The sequence below is a fragment of the Anomalospiza imberbis genome, chromosome 3, assembly GCF_031753505.1.
Source record: "Anomalospiza imberbis isolate Cuckoo-Finch-1a 21T00152 chromosome 3, ASM3175350v1, whole genome shotgun sequence".
Lineage (NCBI taxonomy): Eukaryota > Metazoa > Chordata > Aves > Passeriformes > Viduidae > Anomalospiza > Anomalospiza imberbis.
In genome coordinates this window covers 72,127,082-72,143,732 of record NC_089683.1, presented here as the reverse complement: position 1 = coordinate 72,143,732, position 16,651 = coordinate 72,127,082, and positions in this window count along the sequence as shown.

The following is a 16,651-nucleotide window of genomic DNA, read 5'->3' as shown; positions in this document are numbered from 1 at the left end:
AATTACATTATTAAAATGTTTTAATGGTAGTTGGAGATTGCTCAATTGGCAGGGAAAACACATTCCCTCTTCCCAGTTTTTTTCTTTTGGCACCCCTCTGACAGGAGCAGCTCACTTTTTAGTCTGGTCCTTTATTTGCCACTGGGCAGACATTTTAGCAGGCTGTTAATAAAAAGTACTCCTGTTTTCACTCTCTGGGTAGCGTGGAACTGGGGCAGCCCTGGAACTATGCCCTGCTGCCACAGGCAAGCCCAAAGCTAGACCATACAGTTATATTTTAACCCAGATAGGCAACACTGTCAAGAGTCCTCTTGAACAACTGAGTCTCGACAGACAATATATTTGCATGTGAGTTAGCAGTAGACAAAGAGAAGTGATCACTCTTGCCTTTGTCCTGCTGGCTCCACTCAACAGTGGTTGCATGGCCTAGGGCTTGCAGCCTAGACTGTGGGCAGTTGATTCCTATCCATCTCCCATGACACTCACAACTTTCTAAATCTTTCTTACATCCTCTTTCATGCTAGCTTTTTGAGGTTTAACAGTTGTAACCAATCCATCATTCCTTGTAAGTATACCTTTGGTTGTGCTCTTTGCACACAGGGAGCCAGAGCTGCACAGAGGTGAGCTGAGACCCCCATCTCTGGCAGCAGCACCGGGGCTCTTGTTTCATGCTCTCTTAATTTCCCAATAAGTCTCATTATTTAACTGGCCTTTGATTGACTCTGTGGTTGGAGGTGCTCTTTCCAAGGACCCGTCTGCTCAGAGCCAATCACCACACACACATATTGGGGGTTGTCCTCCCCTCCATATGCACCACCTCACACAGTGACATAAGCAGTTTGACTCACAATCTAGACAATTTATCTACAAGAATTTGATTTGTTTTTTTTATTGCAAGCCACCTTCATTAGATCCTCTTGCAATTTCTAACGGTCTGCCTTCATTTTAAAACCCTGAACAACTTGGTACTGCCAACAAGTACTGCTAACTCAAGGCTCCCTTGTGGCAACATTTACAACACTCCCTTCCCTCTCCAGATTATTTATGAACACATCAAAGAACCCAGACTTGGCACAGGTTATTAGCACAGGTAAAAGACTTGCACAGCTCCTTTGATGACTTCCCTCCATTGAGAAAAATGACCATTTACTTTCATTTGTCATTTTCTATCATTTAGGCAAATATTTGGGTTGATGAGGATCCTACGTCTTGTTCCCTGGTTACTTAGTTTTCAAAAAATCATTATAAGAAGACTGTAGGAAAACCAAAGAGATGATGTCACTGGCATCACACATTAACTGATCTCACCAAAATGCCCTGAGATGCTTGTTAGGCAAAACTTTCCTCTCAGAAGCTAGGTTGAACCTTTATCACTTGCCTGTTTTTGTTCAGATGTCCCCTAACATTATCCTGTACCACAGTCTGGGCTAATCTGCCTGGCACAAATGTAAAAGCTGTCATTCTCTAGATTCCTCCACACTCTTCAGTCCTTTTACATATGATCACAGCTACATTTGCTTCCCTCCAGTCTTTAAATGCCAGACAAGGAGTGCTAATTGATATCTAATTTTTGAATAAAAATCTATGTTAGATTTAATTTAATATTGATTAACTTTAGAATTTCAGACCTCTGATTCTACGATGAAGATTTTTCAGAATGGAGAGGAGACTTATACAGGTGTGGGATTTCAGGAAGGACTCAGTTTGACCAGGAGCATGAATTAATTGTCAATTCCATGGTAAGCATACATATGGCTTATTTGCCTAGCCACACAAGTTGTTAGGCATTAGTTTTGCATACAGCAGGACTTTGCTTGCACAGATGCTGTCAAGCATGAGCTAACACATTCATTTACTGAAAAATCCATCTTGCTATATTTCATTGTTAAGTACAGAGTGCTTTATGCATAGTTTATCTTATACTTTCTCTTTATAGGTCTTATCCTCACTACTCTATTTTTTCCCCCAAAAAAATCTGTGTTTGGAATGGTTATGTTGATGACATGTTGAAGTCTTGAAAGTAAAATTGACTCATCTCCACTGAAACCAGTGAAATATTTGACAGAGATTTCAATGATGCCAGAATTTCATCCAGATCTGCTCATTATTCCTGCTAGTAGTAAGAGTAGTAAAATACCTTTCTTTCCAACCATGCTCCAAGGATAAGTGCTGCCAGCTCTGTAGAGATCCTGGGGATCAGTGAAGGAGCTCTGAGCTAGAATGCTGAAGCAATGGCAAAAACTCACTCAAAGGTGACAGAACTGGTGTACAAAATCCAGAGACAAAAGAAAGAAGCTTTAAAACACTATGAGGTCTTTGGGCAAAAGCATAGCAAACCCAGAAAGTATTTCATGGGTGCTAGTGAACTCAATAGACTGACTAGAAAGCCAAAATCAGCACTACTGAAATGCTGGTGCTTATAGATTGGACCTTGACATAACTTTAGGGGAAGGTCCTGTTCTAAAAAGGACAAGATTATGATGTGACAGATGTATATAGAGGCCATAGCTGTGTTCTCAGTAATGTCTATGGGGAAAGTGTTCTCCAGACATAAGATTCCAACAAGTACTAGAAAATATATGAGCAACTTGTAAAACCTCTTGGTAGTATTGGAGAGTAGAAACAAACATCAACAAAAAAATTATCCTCTGCCTTTATGTACTTTCTACCAACTATTCCTATCAATAACTTTGTTTTTTTGTGCATGACCAGTACAGCAAGACTTTGCTGGATATTGTGTACTGCAAATCAGACAGGATGTGAGATGTCTGACAGAGATCTCAGAGATTGCTAGACATCTCTGGCAACCCAAACTACCATTCACTCAGATTTGGTCAACAGTGAAGTGGTGCTGAAGAAATCCAGCCCTGATGATTTTCTTTCCTCCCTCCTTTAGGGTATAGATTTTTTTATTTTTTTTAAGCACAGAAAATGTATTTTTCCCAGTTCAGTCTAGATACTTGGTCTCTTATGATTGCCTTTAGATAGAACTGATTTTCATGCTAGATTTGACTAGAAAGGGTAAGCATTTCAAAGCAGGAAGAACAGAGTCCATAACTGTGGCTTTCTGTAAGTCAAAGTATAGATCGGTTGCCAAAAATTAACATGGAGGAATCAGAGCTAAATGCCCAGGTGCCAGTTTATGAGTTCTATGAGAAGTCAGGTGTCTACTTAAGTTCCCCCATTAAAAATAAAGACCCAAGCTTCCCCAAACAAATTTCCTTTGTATGTGTCCCAGACAAGCAAATAAAGGGAAGCATGTGGCATATTGTGAAATAACTCTCATGCTCTGCATAAGAATGAGTTTATTTTTATTAGCTATTCTTCATGTAAGCTGTTGCCTTTCAGGCACCTCACCTCAGACATTCCTGGCAGGCATGGCTCACAGTGCTGGCCTCTGATTTATTAATGAAATCCACTTCACGACAGCAGAATTATTTTCCACGGGGAATTGTCATGCTTTTGGAGATGGGACAGAGGGCTCTGAAATTTAACCTGAGGCGTCCTGTCACTGTCCAGCAGTGGGCTGCTGTCCAATCATGTCATACCAAAAAGAATTGTGTGCCCATTGTAACATCCAAAGCAAATTTATCTTGGATACTACTCCATAGCTATCAATCAAATTGATTTGAATAAAAGTCTGCTCCCATATTTCCATTAATATGGTCAATTAAAATAATTTTTTACAGTTTGATTAATTCTAAGCTTTCTTTCCATGTGAATTCACAGTTAATTAAGTGGTAATGTGTCCTGCTGCAGTGTCCTTTGGGAAGAACTGAGTGCTGTGGGCTGGTGGAGAAGAGGCAGCTGTGACACTAAAATCCTACCTTGTATATAATCAGTGTGAAAGCAGGCCCAACACACTGAACAATATTAAAAGTTGGACCAGACTCACTCAGGGAAAAGAGGGACATTTCTGTGAGATGCATTTACCTGGGCTGGATTTGACCCAAACAGGCAGCTGAAGGAAGGACATGAACAGAGAGCATCTCCTGCTAGTGGCTCTGCCTCTCCTAAGAACTCTTCCAGCTGCCATAGGGTAACCATTTCTGATCAAATCTTCCCAGGCATAAACACTTAATTCGTTTATTTGCAGAGACAGTTTGAAGTTTCAGAAGACTCAGGATCCATTTATTTCCTTCCTCCTTACATTTCACTCACACATGTCTTTCTATCCAAGCTGCAGCCAGGATCTGGAGCAGAGTGCCAGCCCAGCATGGGCGTGCGCCCAGGGTGGAGAGAAACTTTAGAAACTTTTGATTAGCCAGGCAGCCATTTCATTTACAGACAGCAGTTGAGCATCATCCAGGAAAATGAGTTAACTGAAACATAATTAACTGCATGTCAGCAGAGCAAGTTGAATTAGTCTGTTGAGGAAATTAACAGGCACACAGATTCAATAGGGCTTCCGAAGAGCCCGAAGAAGTCAAATAAAGGGACACAACAACCAACTCACATTTCTAATTAGAGAAGAAAGTACGAATGAAGTACAAAGTTCTCCCGAATCTCACTCACCTTTCACATGCCCTTTCACAAAGGGATTTCTATGTGTGGGAACATTTCAGGCACATCTAGAACTTGTTTAATCCAAAAGTCAAACTGTGTTGGCAAGTTAGCTCAAGTCACTTTTTGGGCAGAGGGGGGCCAGTTTCTGAGGCAGTCAGTCATGCACTTGAAGTAATGCCGTGGGAGTTAGGAGATCAGCCATGCAGAAAAGCCAGCGAGGTCCGCAGGGCAGCTCATCAAAGGATACTCAGAACACTCAGCAGTCAATCCTGATGCTGAAATCCGGGCTCAAGTTTCAGTTTCAAGTAAATTCAAAGTTCACAAGTGGGGATATTTTCTCACAGGTAGCAGTAAGCCTCTTTACTCTGCCTTCATGCTCCCAGGTCAGTTTTTTGCCTTGGATAATTAAACCCAGTGTGAAGCTGAGAGACTGTACAATAGGGCACACCCTGAAAAATACCCCAGGAGCTCTGCATGGCTGCCAGAGCTTGTGTATCCCCCAGCCTCCCACTTGCATTGAATTCAAAACCCCTGCAACTCTACTTTGGGCATTTCTGCAATCTGGGTTCTACTGACCTGGGACCCCTTTGCCTCCAGGGCTTTCAGCCCTCCTTTGTCAAGGAGGTGACATGGGGGAGCCCCAATTCTACAGCTCTCTCACTCAGGGCTGAGCCCTGTGTGTTTTCCTAGGAATTAAAACCCTTTCCTGCTTCAAGGGTAAACACAAGTATACTCTTTCTGTCAGCTCTGGTGGATACTGGAGTTGTCTTCAGGGCCAGACACTTTTCTCAGACAAAATCTCTTAATTGCCAATATATTCCAAGTGCTTCAAGAACAGTAACATGGTCTTTTACATGTTCAAGCCCTCACTTTCCACACAAATATAAAAAAAGACCCAAAACTTCCCCTGGCTGTACAACTCTGACTTCACAGCCATGTGTGACTGGCCAGGTGAACTTCAGTTGCCCTTCTCGCTTTAATTAATAAAATCATATTTGCTATTGCTTCTGATAAGAAAATGAAAATCAACTTTCCAAACATAAATGGAAAGCAGTACTCTGTTTTTCTGACATGTTTTGCCACAGTCTCAGGTTTAAACCAGACCCTGATGGCCATGCTTGTTATTCTCCTGTGGGCAATGAGGAAGCAGTTTCTCAAGCTAGAGATGTAAACTGGAGTGATTCATTGTGCTTTACATGCCTCCTGTGCTTTTCCTAACCAATTTAGGTAAATACAGTATTGGAAACTGGGTTCTGTATGAACAATTGTGACAATTACTGCTAAGAGCCCCATCACTTTTTACTTCATTTATTATTCTCTGTAATTATGTTAGTCATAAAGAAAATCATTCTGTATTAATGTGGACGTCACATGCCCTTTCACGGAAACCTCAGCAATAATTAATGCTCCATTAACACCTGAAGTGTCTTGTTATTATTTATTCATTTAGCATTAAAATTGGTAAGGCTGTCTTAGGGAGGAAGGAGTAAAGATATATTGGATGAAATCTTTTTTTTTTTTTTTTAATGAGTGTATGACCACACCGTTGACCACACCAAGGGCCACAGGGCATTGGTTTAGTGACAAATGCCAGTGGATCTGTAGCCTTAGCTATACTCTGCTCTCTGCCTGCTGCTGTGTTATAGATAGCTCAAGCTCAAACAGGAGATACACAAGACACTTCAAGAAAACACCAGAGGAAAATCAGGAGATGATGTCTAGCAAGCCTTTTGGCAGAGAGGCTGAAGACCGAGGACAATTTTATTCTGTTCCCATCTCTATCACACTTCCAGATGTTTGTGTACAAGCCATGCAGAGTGAGTCCTCACCCTGTCAGAAGGTCAGGCTCTCAGCTCAACAGAGAGCATGGGTGCCTTTTGTTTTCTTGTTTCTTTGTGGCCAGAGACCCAACATGAAATATTTTGTCCAAGCATAATACAATTTTTTTTTCACTTTTTTTGATCCACCAAGAAAAAATTGTTTTTCTAGAATCAGTAGGATCTTCTCTCTGTTTTGATTTTCCCTTTAGCTGCTGGAAAAAATCAACCATTGTCTGGGTCCAAACTTCATTACTGCATTTGAATCAAGCATCACAGGGTCTCCTTCAGAGCCTAATGGATTATCCTTGGCAGGTGGCAAGTGTGACCAGCCCAGGGTCACAGGAAAGGAAATCTGTGGCTGCTGGCAGTGAAGTTCCCTCTGGAAACTGTGGTATATCTGGGATGAGGATTCAGGTCTTCCACACCCCACCCCTGAGTATCACTAGTGGTCTCATCCCTCCTGCCCAGCTCTCTCGAACATGAGGGCTGCTGCCAGCTCTGCATCCAGAGCAGGGTGTCTGTGTTTCCCTGCTCCTACAATGGCTGTAACTGATTTTCCAGTTATTACTCTCATCAACAACTCTATTAACAAGAGTCACCTAGGCAAACAGCAATTCCCCTTATGGCTGAGTGTAATATAGGCTGGAGTTTCCCAGCTAAGTCTGGGATGAATACATCCTTCTCACACCACAGCTTCGAAGACCTTTTTCTTTCTTTCAAAAGCAACAGGGAGCTCTGCATCCTGCATGACCCCCAGTCTCCAATTAAACTATCCCACAGCTGTTACTGACTTCCAGAAGTGGATCTGTCAGAAGCATGGTCATTGTGTTGAGATCTACCACCAAAGAAAAGAAAATCCAACGGTGCCCAAGGAGACAGACTTTCATTTGACACTCTCTCCCATCCCACACACCTACATATATGTATATGTATGTATTTCCATACACACAGTATAGCTTTATAATAATTATGTCTTGTCACTCACTGCAAAGCCTTAGTTACATTAGCCAGAGCCATATGTTTTTTGCACATGCTGAAATGTCATATATTTATACTGCTTTTATAGTTTTCCTTCCTTGCTGCCTCCTTTTTTTCCCTACATTTTCTTTTCCTTCCTCTCAGTATCATCTGCTACAGCTTCTTTAAAAGAAGCAGCTGAAGTAAACAGGGTTCTCCTTGCACTACTGCCAAGACACACTGCCCAGCCCTTGGTTTCGAGGGCATTTCTAACAGGAACTGAGGGCTCACCTCATGTATTTCTATCCAAAGTGTGCACTGACACTCATCATGTGCCCAAGCTGCCTGACCATGGCACGTGACTTCTGTGGCTTGGCAAGGGGTAGCTTGGCAGACAGGCCAGGCAGTTCATCACTACCCACCACAGGAACTCTCCATGCTGCTTTTCCTTTTGTCCTAGATATTGCACTGAGATCGCTACTGTAAAAAAAAAACCCCACAAATACAGCAAGGTGCATACAAATTGCAAATAAAAAGTTAATGGTGGCATCCTTCAGTGCTCCATAGGGAGTAAAGGGCCATTAGCCTCATTAAGGCAAGGAAAATCATTTTTTGTGCTCCCATTTTCCTCTTTACTGCAGCGAGCACACACACATATCTGTGCCTTGGGAACCTTGCCTTGAATTATAGCTTCTCATTACAAGGAAAAGGTGTCAGCTTCAGTTTCAGCTTTCCTTGAAAAGTGTTTTTCTGCCTTTCCTCCACGAAGGAGGCCCCTTTCTAATTCATCCTGCATCTTTACAACCAGAGGAGACAGCACAAGGAACCTGGGTCTGAACTCCTCATGTCTGGGTCTGACCCTCTTGGTCCCTCCCAGGTGTTAAATTCTGCAGTACACTCCTCTATCCAATGTATAATTCTCAAAATCAGTAACTCCTTCCTCTGCATTTCTACTTCATGGGCTATACTTACCCACAGCACAGTAAACCTACATATTTTGGCTTCTCCATCATGGCATGACTTTCTGTGGAGATGCATGCTTTCATTTTTGCAGCTTCCTTCCGTCTGAAAATAGTGGGCTGGATTTTCTTGTCAGTCATCTACTTGTAGTAAAATCAAAGATATTTCACTGAACCATGTGGACATGGTTTTCACTGACTCTGTGGGCTGGTCCCCAGTCTATGTCAGTGTAATAGAGATTAAAAGCAGGCCTGGATGGTCAGTGACTGCTGACACTGATGATCCTGCATTGTGTCATGGTAAGGTCAGGAAAGCCCTTATCTTTCTGCTTTGATGTGAAGCACTGAGGATACACATGAGTTACCCTAGTTTGGGTCTGGGTTTGGCTCTGAGTCTGAATTTTCTGGCAGAAAATCGGGATTCAGACCTAGATGGGGCTCTGTCATATCAATTGCAAAGAGGAAGTTGTGAAATGTGGAGGAACTGAACACAAATCAAGAAGTAGAGAAGGTGGCATTCATCTGAAGGGATTTTATATTTAACACAAAGACTTTAGGATGATGCAAGATGGTTGAATGCCTGGCTGGTGAATATTTCATTGACTGAAGACGCACAATTTATTAATCCCTTCCAAATTTGTTTCTCTTTTACAAAGTAACAGCAAACACAGATACATGAGGAGTCTGTTCTCTTTGCTTATAAGCCTTATAATGTGTCTTTCAAACTGTCTGCCCCTGTTCCTGATTCAGCAAGCATTTAAGCATAAACTGGATTGAATTTTCACAAGTAAAACCCAATTTTGCTCACATATTAATCCCCACCTCGTCCCCACCCCCACCCCAAAAAAAAAAAAAAAAAAAGAGAGAGAGAGACCCTGAGAGATGCCTAACCTACTTGCAAGCCAAGAATTAATACTGCCATTGATCTGATTTCCCACATCCTCTTCCTGAGGAATCAGTCCCTATGTAGAAACTGACTGATAATGGCTCTGAATTCCTGAGTGAAGCTTCCTACCTGTGAAAAGTAGCTGCTAACAGAGTTTGACTGTCAGGAAGCCAGCAGACAGATGCTTTGGGTAAGGAGTCATGACATGAAAGACGAAAGGATCACTGCTAGGGCATCTGTTACCCATCTCAGAAAAAGGAAGAAGGAAACATTACTGAACCATTTATACAGGAGCTCAGGAGCTCCTGGGGACTTTAATTATCCATACATCTGCTGGGTACGATGTTCCTCAATCCTAAACCAGATATTTATTCCAGATAGGACCATTTTATTGCATAATAAATCAAAAATGAGTGAAATTATTCTAGATCAAATGATATAGAGGGAGGAAAAAACCTAAATATTTTAATAAGATAGGTGGGTCTGTAATGTTGACCACAGATTTCTTGAACTGGGTCCATATAGGACAGTTCTGGGAATGCACAATATCACAAAGGGATTGGAGAGTGAAAGTGCACATGGATGAGAGTCAACAGGCCAAGCAAGACAAGTATTTTTCCTGTATATGCTCTATTCATTTTACATCATAAACTGTTCTCAAACAGATTGCAATCTTTTAAAAATGAATTGGCTACCTGAGATAGCTTGCTAAGTAATTTGAGCAGCTAAACCAAACCCATATTCAAAATAAGTCACTGAAATGAAATGACACTCAAAGAAATATGTAACACAGATTGTGCATTGCTGTTCCTTGATCCAGTGAGAGCAATGTGTGTCATGCCAGAGAAGTGGTGTCTGAACCCATTTTAACAGAGATGCAACCTTTTTTTTTTTTTTAATTCTTCTTAATGGGTTCCTAAATGCACTTTTTGGATCTTTTTTTCTTCTGCTAGCAACTAGGCTAACTGTAGCATATTTGCAGCTGAGCGCCACAAATGAGTTCCAAAGTTAAAACTGCCTCTAAACACAGGCATAGCCTCAGTGCCACATGGGAAAGGAGAGAGCTACAAGCTCTGTCTGGTACTCAGCATCTTTCTAGGGAATTGCCAAGCCCGGTGTAGTGTGTGTCCATACAATACGCAGTCAAGCTTGTTTAACTGTTCACTCAAACATGTGCCTTCTCTCAGCTCTGCTGCAGTACAAAGAGAAGGAGTAGCCAAATCCAAGCAGGGGTTACTCTGTGAGGACTTCAGGCAGGAAAGGTTAGAAAACCTGCATAGGGAAAAGAGAGACACTTCAGGGTGAAACAGAGAAGTGCAAATTAAGCTAAGAGATACAAGCTTCAAATTGGGGTCTAATGGCAAAGTAACTGTGTGCTAAATTTGTCTAGAGAAGGAGCTGGAAATATCAGGCACCCTGCAGAAGACAAAAAAAAAAAAAAAGAGTTAAGGAAACTAAGATCAGGCTTTACAGATACTGGGAAAACCAAAGTACCTAGAAGAAACAGCGAAGAAGGAAATTTCAGGAGAATAAAATGTGACCAAAACAGTGAGCTGCTTCTTTAAAGGGCCAGGAAGTACAAGCGCAGAGACTTTGTCAAACCTGTTCCTGAGCATGCTCTTTCAAAGATGTTGAATCCTCTTTTTAACCCATCCCAAAGGCTATGTGTGTTTTACTTGTGCTTCTGGTCCATTAGACTCCTATGGTAAGACCTTCACTCTGTGGAGGACTTGGCTAATACTCAGCCTCACTGAGACAAGCAGAGCTGAGGAAGTCAAGGGTGGAGAATTAGGCATGTAACAATGCTTCACTTCCCTACAATGAGTATAGAGCAATTACTTCTGTTAATTAGATCCCCCCTCCATGCATAATCAATCCTTACTTGCATGGGAAGGCGCTGATGGGCACGAGCTGACAGACATCATCAGGTGAGCGTGCCTGGGTAGCTGCCCTGCAGGCCACAGGGCAAATCACTTGTGAACATGTCACTGAACTCCCAGAGAAATGAAAGGCACAGGTGCATTGCTGAGTGCTGAGCTTCAGCCATACTCATATCCAACCTCACAGGAGTGTTTCAGGCACGAGTAAAAGTCTGCATCTTAACAAAGTGCTCTTCTAACAGAATGGGGAAGGCTGTGTTAGCACCTCTGGGCATATCTGGTATACCCTTCTCAGAGAAAAACACTGCAGTGGGTGGTCTTGGGCATGGCTTTCCTTGGGCCTGACTTGCATGAAGCTTTTATATTTATTTGTAATGTTCTTTACGTATTTATTCAAAAGTCTAATGACATTTAAATGAAAAATCTCATGCTGATTAAAAGCAGGTAGGGGAATAGCTGGGAAAATGAAATGCACCATACATAATCAGATCCAGATGACATGCAGCCCAGGGTTTTGAGGGAATGAAGCTAATGAATATAGTGAACCTCTGGTAATTAGATTTGAACAGCCACGGCAAGGGAGAGGAGGGGGAGAAATGCAAACATGGTATAGATCTTAAAAGGGGGAATAAACAAGAAGAGAAGAGAGAGTTATCCTAACACAGGCTTATAAAAAGCCCACATCACTGACTATAACCCCCAGAGGGGAGGACTGCAAAGTGTTTCTTCAGCTTTTCCTTTCAAACTTTCCATCATATTTTCACTCCCCATTTCCACAGTTGTGTAGCTGTGTTCTTTTTTTTTTCCTCTCCTCCCCTTCCTCTGCATCCCACGTCCTGATTTTGCCCACATCCCCCATTTTACTCCCTAGGAGATCTTTAGGGTTTTTCAGGGTGAAGAGCCCTTACCAGACCATTCTTGATTCCCTTCCAAGGTACAACCTCTCCATCCTGCTCTGTGCAGTTACCTAAACAGTAGAGCTCCATATTGTCCTTTTCCTTCTCAAAAGCACTAAGTTAAACCTTTAATTCAGGCTAAGTACTTAAAGATGTGCATTTCTTTAACACGTGACCGGTCCCGCTCAAGTCAGCGACGTAACTGGGGTGTTAAGAACCACAGGGTTTTTTGGCCTGCTCAGAACAGAAGCTCAAGCATTAATTCCTTTTCACTTCCAAACTGACTTTCTGTCCCAAATGCTGCTGATGTGTTCAGGCTTGTGTCCTCACCTGCACACAAACCCAGGCTCCTCTCACACCTGCCCAGCAGACACCCCTCTACAGCCAGGCTGACCTGCCACCTTCACACCTCCCTGTGCTGGAGAGGGGAAGCCTGGCTTTGATCCATGCCCCTGCCCAGCACATGGGGTTGGCAGCACTGGCTGTCCCAGGGCTCGTGGGCTGAGGGCATTTGGGGGCTCCTGGCTGGTCTCCACCCCGAGCTGATTGTTTAAAGGGCCTTTGTGCAGCCCAGTTGCCTGAGTGGAGTGACAATAGACCCCTTCAAGGTGCTACACACCCCGAGGTTAGGAGCCACGACCTGGCTGCGTGACCAAGTGAACCCACTCCTCTCTGTCCCGGGGCACCCACGCAAGGGGGAAAAGGGAACAAATGAGTTACAGTTTGCTGAGGGATTTGGTGGGTTTGGGAGGTTTGTATGCTGCACACTAAGCCTCACTGAGCAGGTCTTTGGATGAATTCCTCACATTGCTTTAGAATTAGAATGGAAACCCACCGAAATCTTGCTGCTTGCTACATCCAGGCAACCCCCTGAATATTGTCAGCATCCTGTATGTGAAGGCATTGAAGGAATTGGATGGAACTTTTTTTTTCTTTTTTTTTTTTTTTTTTTTTTTTTTGTGGATAATGAATTCTTTTCAATTAGTCCAAGAATCAGAATCACTATTTGAATTGTAGATTTTTACATTGAGTGCAAAGTCTTTAATGTCTTTGCAATGGAGTTTATACATAGAGTGTTAACAGAGCTCTCTGTTAGGCAACAATTCCACTGGAGAAAGAGAAAGTGAGTCTGGATGGTGATAAAAGCAGTACTTCTATTTTTCTCTTGATGTCTTCACTAAAGAGTGAAAGTCTCTCTTGGGATCTGTTATTTGGATTATAATCTGAATAACTTTTTGTGAGAGTGCTGACTTTGTGGACTAGAAAGATCGGACTAGCACTGAAAGAATAAATTCCCTGTGGGACACTTAACACAACCCCTTTTTCTTCCCAAAGCTAGAAAAATCCTTTAAGTTATTTTGGTAACACTAGAAACCTAGAGCAGACTTTGCAGAGATTTTGAAGACGAGAGCAACATCTCCTTGCAGCACAGTTCACTACAGATGGGTCAAAATGATTTGCTGGATCAAGAATACTTCCCTCCCTGGGAGGTGTTGATTGAGGCTATAAGCTTCTCATTTGTGTATTGCACAGTGCAACTCAGTTAGGTGGGTTTGACGCAATCAGATGTTAAAAGGCAATTTGGAGAAAATTGCATGTAGCTTCAGATGTCATTCAAAAAGCATGGGGTAGTGGCATCTGTTTCTCATAACCTTTGAGACATTACATACGTTTCACAATGATACTGTTTCTTTAGAAGTAAACCATATAATTTCTGGATTTTTTAAAATTAAACACGGTACGTTTGATTTAGGATATTATTATTCTAAAAGAGACAATGCTAACCTTTTTGACCTTTCTCTGCAGTGTAAGTTATTGTTGGCAAGGTCATGTTTGGTCGCTTTGTCTGATCCAGGAGTGTATTTCATGAATTACCTTATAATTTTAAGTGGTGACTAGACCTTTGTGTTCTAGATAATGTCACAAAAGCAATTTATTCAAGGCATTTGACAAAGGAAGGAAAAATTGCCCACTTTCCCCATCAAACATAATTGCCATTCACCACATCTAAATGAAGCGCTTGTTGCATCTTTACTGGAGAACCAAAAGCCACTATGAATAGGTTTATTTCTCCATTAACTGAAAAGTGGTGCAGGGAAGACAGGGGAAATGGGCTTTCTAATTAACCCTCTTAGTGCTCTGACAGAAAACTGATAGATATGGAACTTCTGCTGTGGTGGAATCTTTTTTTTTTTTTTTTTTTATGAATGATGGAAACCCACGAGGCAAGCCTCTCGCCCCTCTCGCTGTAACACAGGGTCTGGCAGTGGGCTGGAACGATGACACGAAGGCAAGAGAACAGGCAAACCCAGAGCAGGGCTCTGCAAGTTTATTCAATTAGGTACTAAGTGTTTGGAACAAGGTTTCATCTGCCAACAGCTGTATGCAATCATTTGTGGTTTTGAGGCCAGGGTAATTGGCATGTTATGAGCTTTTGCCTCAGCTTTTGGCATCTGCCTGAAAACCACATGGAAAGAGGGAAGGCTCTGCGTGGGGCTCAGCCAGGAACCCTCCCCTGGGAGTATAATCTCAGGAGCCATCAGTGAACAAACCTCACCCAGGTCTCATGGACATGGGGCAGATGCTGCCCACCAGCACTCCTAGCAAGCCTTAGTGAGTGGGAGAGAGTCCTTGCTAGGCTGTATGCTACCAGAGCCAAGATTGCTTCACGTGCATGGATTTATGCTTTTAACTAGAGACGACTGTTTTCAGGAAATTGACTGAAGTTGATAGTTAATTGGAAGCAGTGAGGGAATTTTATTTTCCATTGTGTGCTTCAGTCCTCAGTGATCCAGCACTCAGCACTGAGTTGTTACAGCTCAGAAGCTGCCACCAACCTTTATCCAGTGGTGACGTGACATCCCTGGTCTCCCTCTCAACAGTCCAGGATGCTCTGTCTTCCATGCCCTGTTTCCTTTCAGGGTATACTAGGAACTGCAACACTCTGCTCCTTGTATCATCTTCCCCAATTCTGCTATTTTTTTGCTTTTTTTTCCTTTCACCAGTGCATCACCTCTTTGCTACAGGATGCTCTTTGGGGAAACAATAACCATTTGCTACACATTTGTGCAGTGCCCAGCACAGCAGGCCCTGCCTAGGTCAACACTTCTTGACACCATTGCAACAAATATTAAATGCCAATAGCAGGGTGGTGGAGCCATGCTTCACCATGAGTATTACTAGGTAGGATTGCACTACCCTTTTATTATCACCTATTACTTCCTGTTAAAGCGGGGGCAGCCTTGAATGCTTCCTCTGGCTCACACTGTTGTAACCAACATCACGACTTGGTTTCTTAATTGTTTACACCTTCAAGAGCAATCCTGTATCCTGTAGAGAAGCTCCCATCTGATGTCTAATCATTAACTCCAGAACAGGAGAGCCAAAATATGCAGTGCTACTCTGTATTAGTGTTCTTTAGTTATAATAATGGGTTGCTTTTCCCCTGTGGTGCTCAGAGCTCTTTACAAAGAAAGAGGAGCATTGTTATTGCCATTTAAGGGGTGAAAAACTGAAGTGCAATGAAGAAATGTGCTTTGCTCACAGTTAGACAGCAGAGTCCAACTCTTCATACTTCCCTTGTCATTGAGACTCCATACAAACCTACCAAAAGCTGTGTCATATCCACGCCCCTAAGTAAGAACTCAGTGCAGCTACTTAATAATAACAAAAAGTATAATTTATCCCATATATGTCCAAGAATCAATGCAAGTTGTTCTGGCAGGCACTCACATGCTGTTTAGTTGGGGTGAGTCTGTTCTTAACAGATACTCAGCTGCTTGTTAACAGGATGGAGAGATGCAAATGAAAGTCTAAAGGCTTTACAAATAAGCAAACTTTGTCCCTTGATCACAGCACAGTGCCTCCTGGTCCTGACAGTTGCAGCTTTATAGTGGGTCAGGTGGATGACAGATGTTCACCTGCTTAACTACAGTAGCAGTAAAACTCTTAAAAACAACCTCTGAACTAAAAGACCCATCTACTCTTGCTGCTTTGCAATCAGGAAGGAGCCCTTCAGATGCATTTGTCTATATGTCCCGTCTAATTTCCTCTCAGAAAGCTCAAGCAGTGGAGCCTCCACTCTTTTCTTGGCCATATAATTTCTTTCTGTGGTAAGACCCTGCTCCTCTGATGTGACTTTCCTCCCCCACCCCACATGGCTAATTTAACTTTTCCCTTCCTTATTGGCATGGATGCAATATGCATGCTGAAATGTCATCACTCCCCCTCACAATCACACTGTTGTGCTTGCTCATCTGGGGTCCATCTGTGGGGTGGTGGTAATGGAGTCCTATTATGCTGGAGAGTAGGAGGATGGAGGGATGAAAAGCATGGGAATCCTGACTATTGCACTGAGCTGGGTGATCACACCCTGTTTACTGGGTTCAGTGCTGAGGCAGCTGTGTGAAGCTCCATACCCTGTGATACGCATGATGACATCTCCCAGGATGGCCTCACGCTCTTGTCCAGTGGAAACGCTATGCCTCTTGTGTTCACCTTTGCTGCTGTTTGCTTTGGTGACTCTGGGTAAAACCTAAGGGACTTTGGAATTTAGCATTCAGAGTGCCTGTGCTGTGTTGAGAATAAACAGGAGGAAGCAAACATCTGTGTTGATCCATGTCAATTTTCTGTGCTTAGAAACTCAGGGAAGGATTCTAGGCTAATAGGACCAATGATTTTCTCTAGAGCTTTTATACTGTGTATGGGTCTGCTGCTGCTATAACACCATAGAGCTGATACCTGCAAA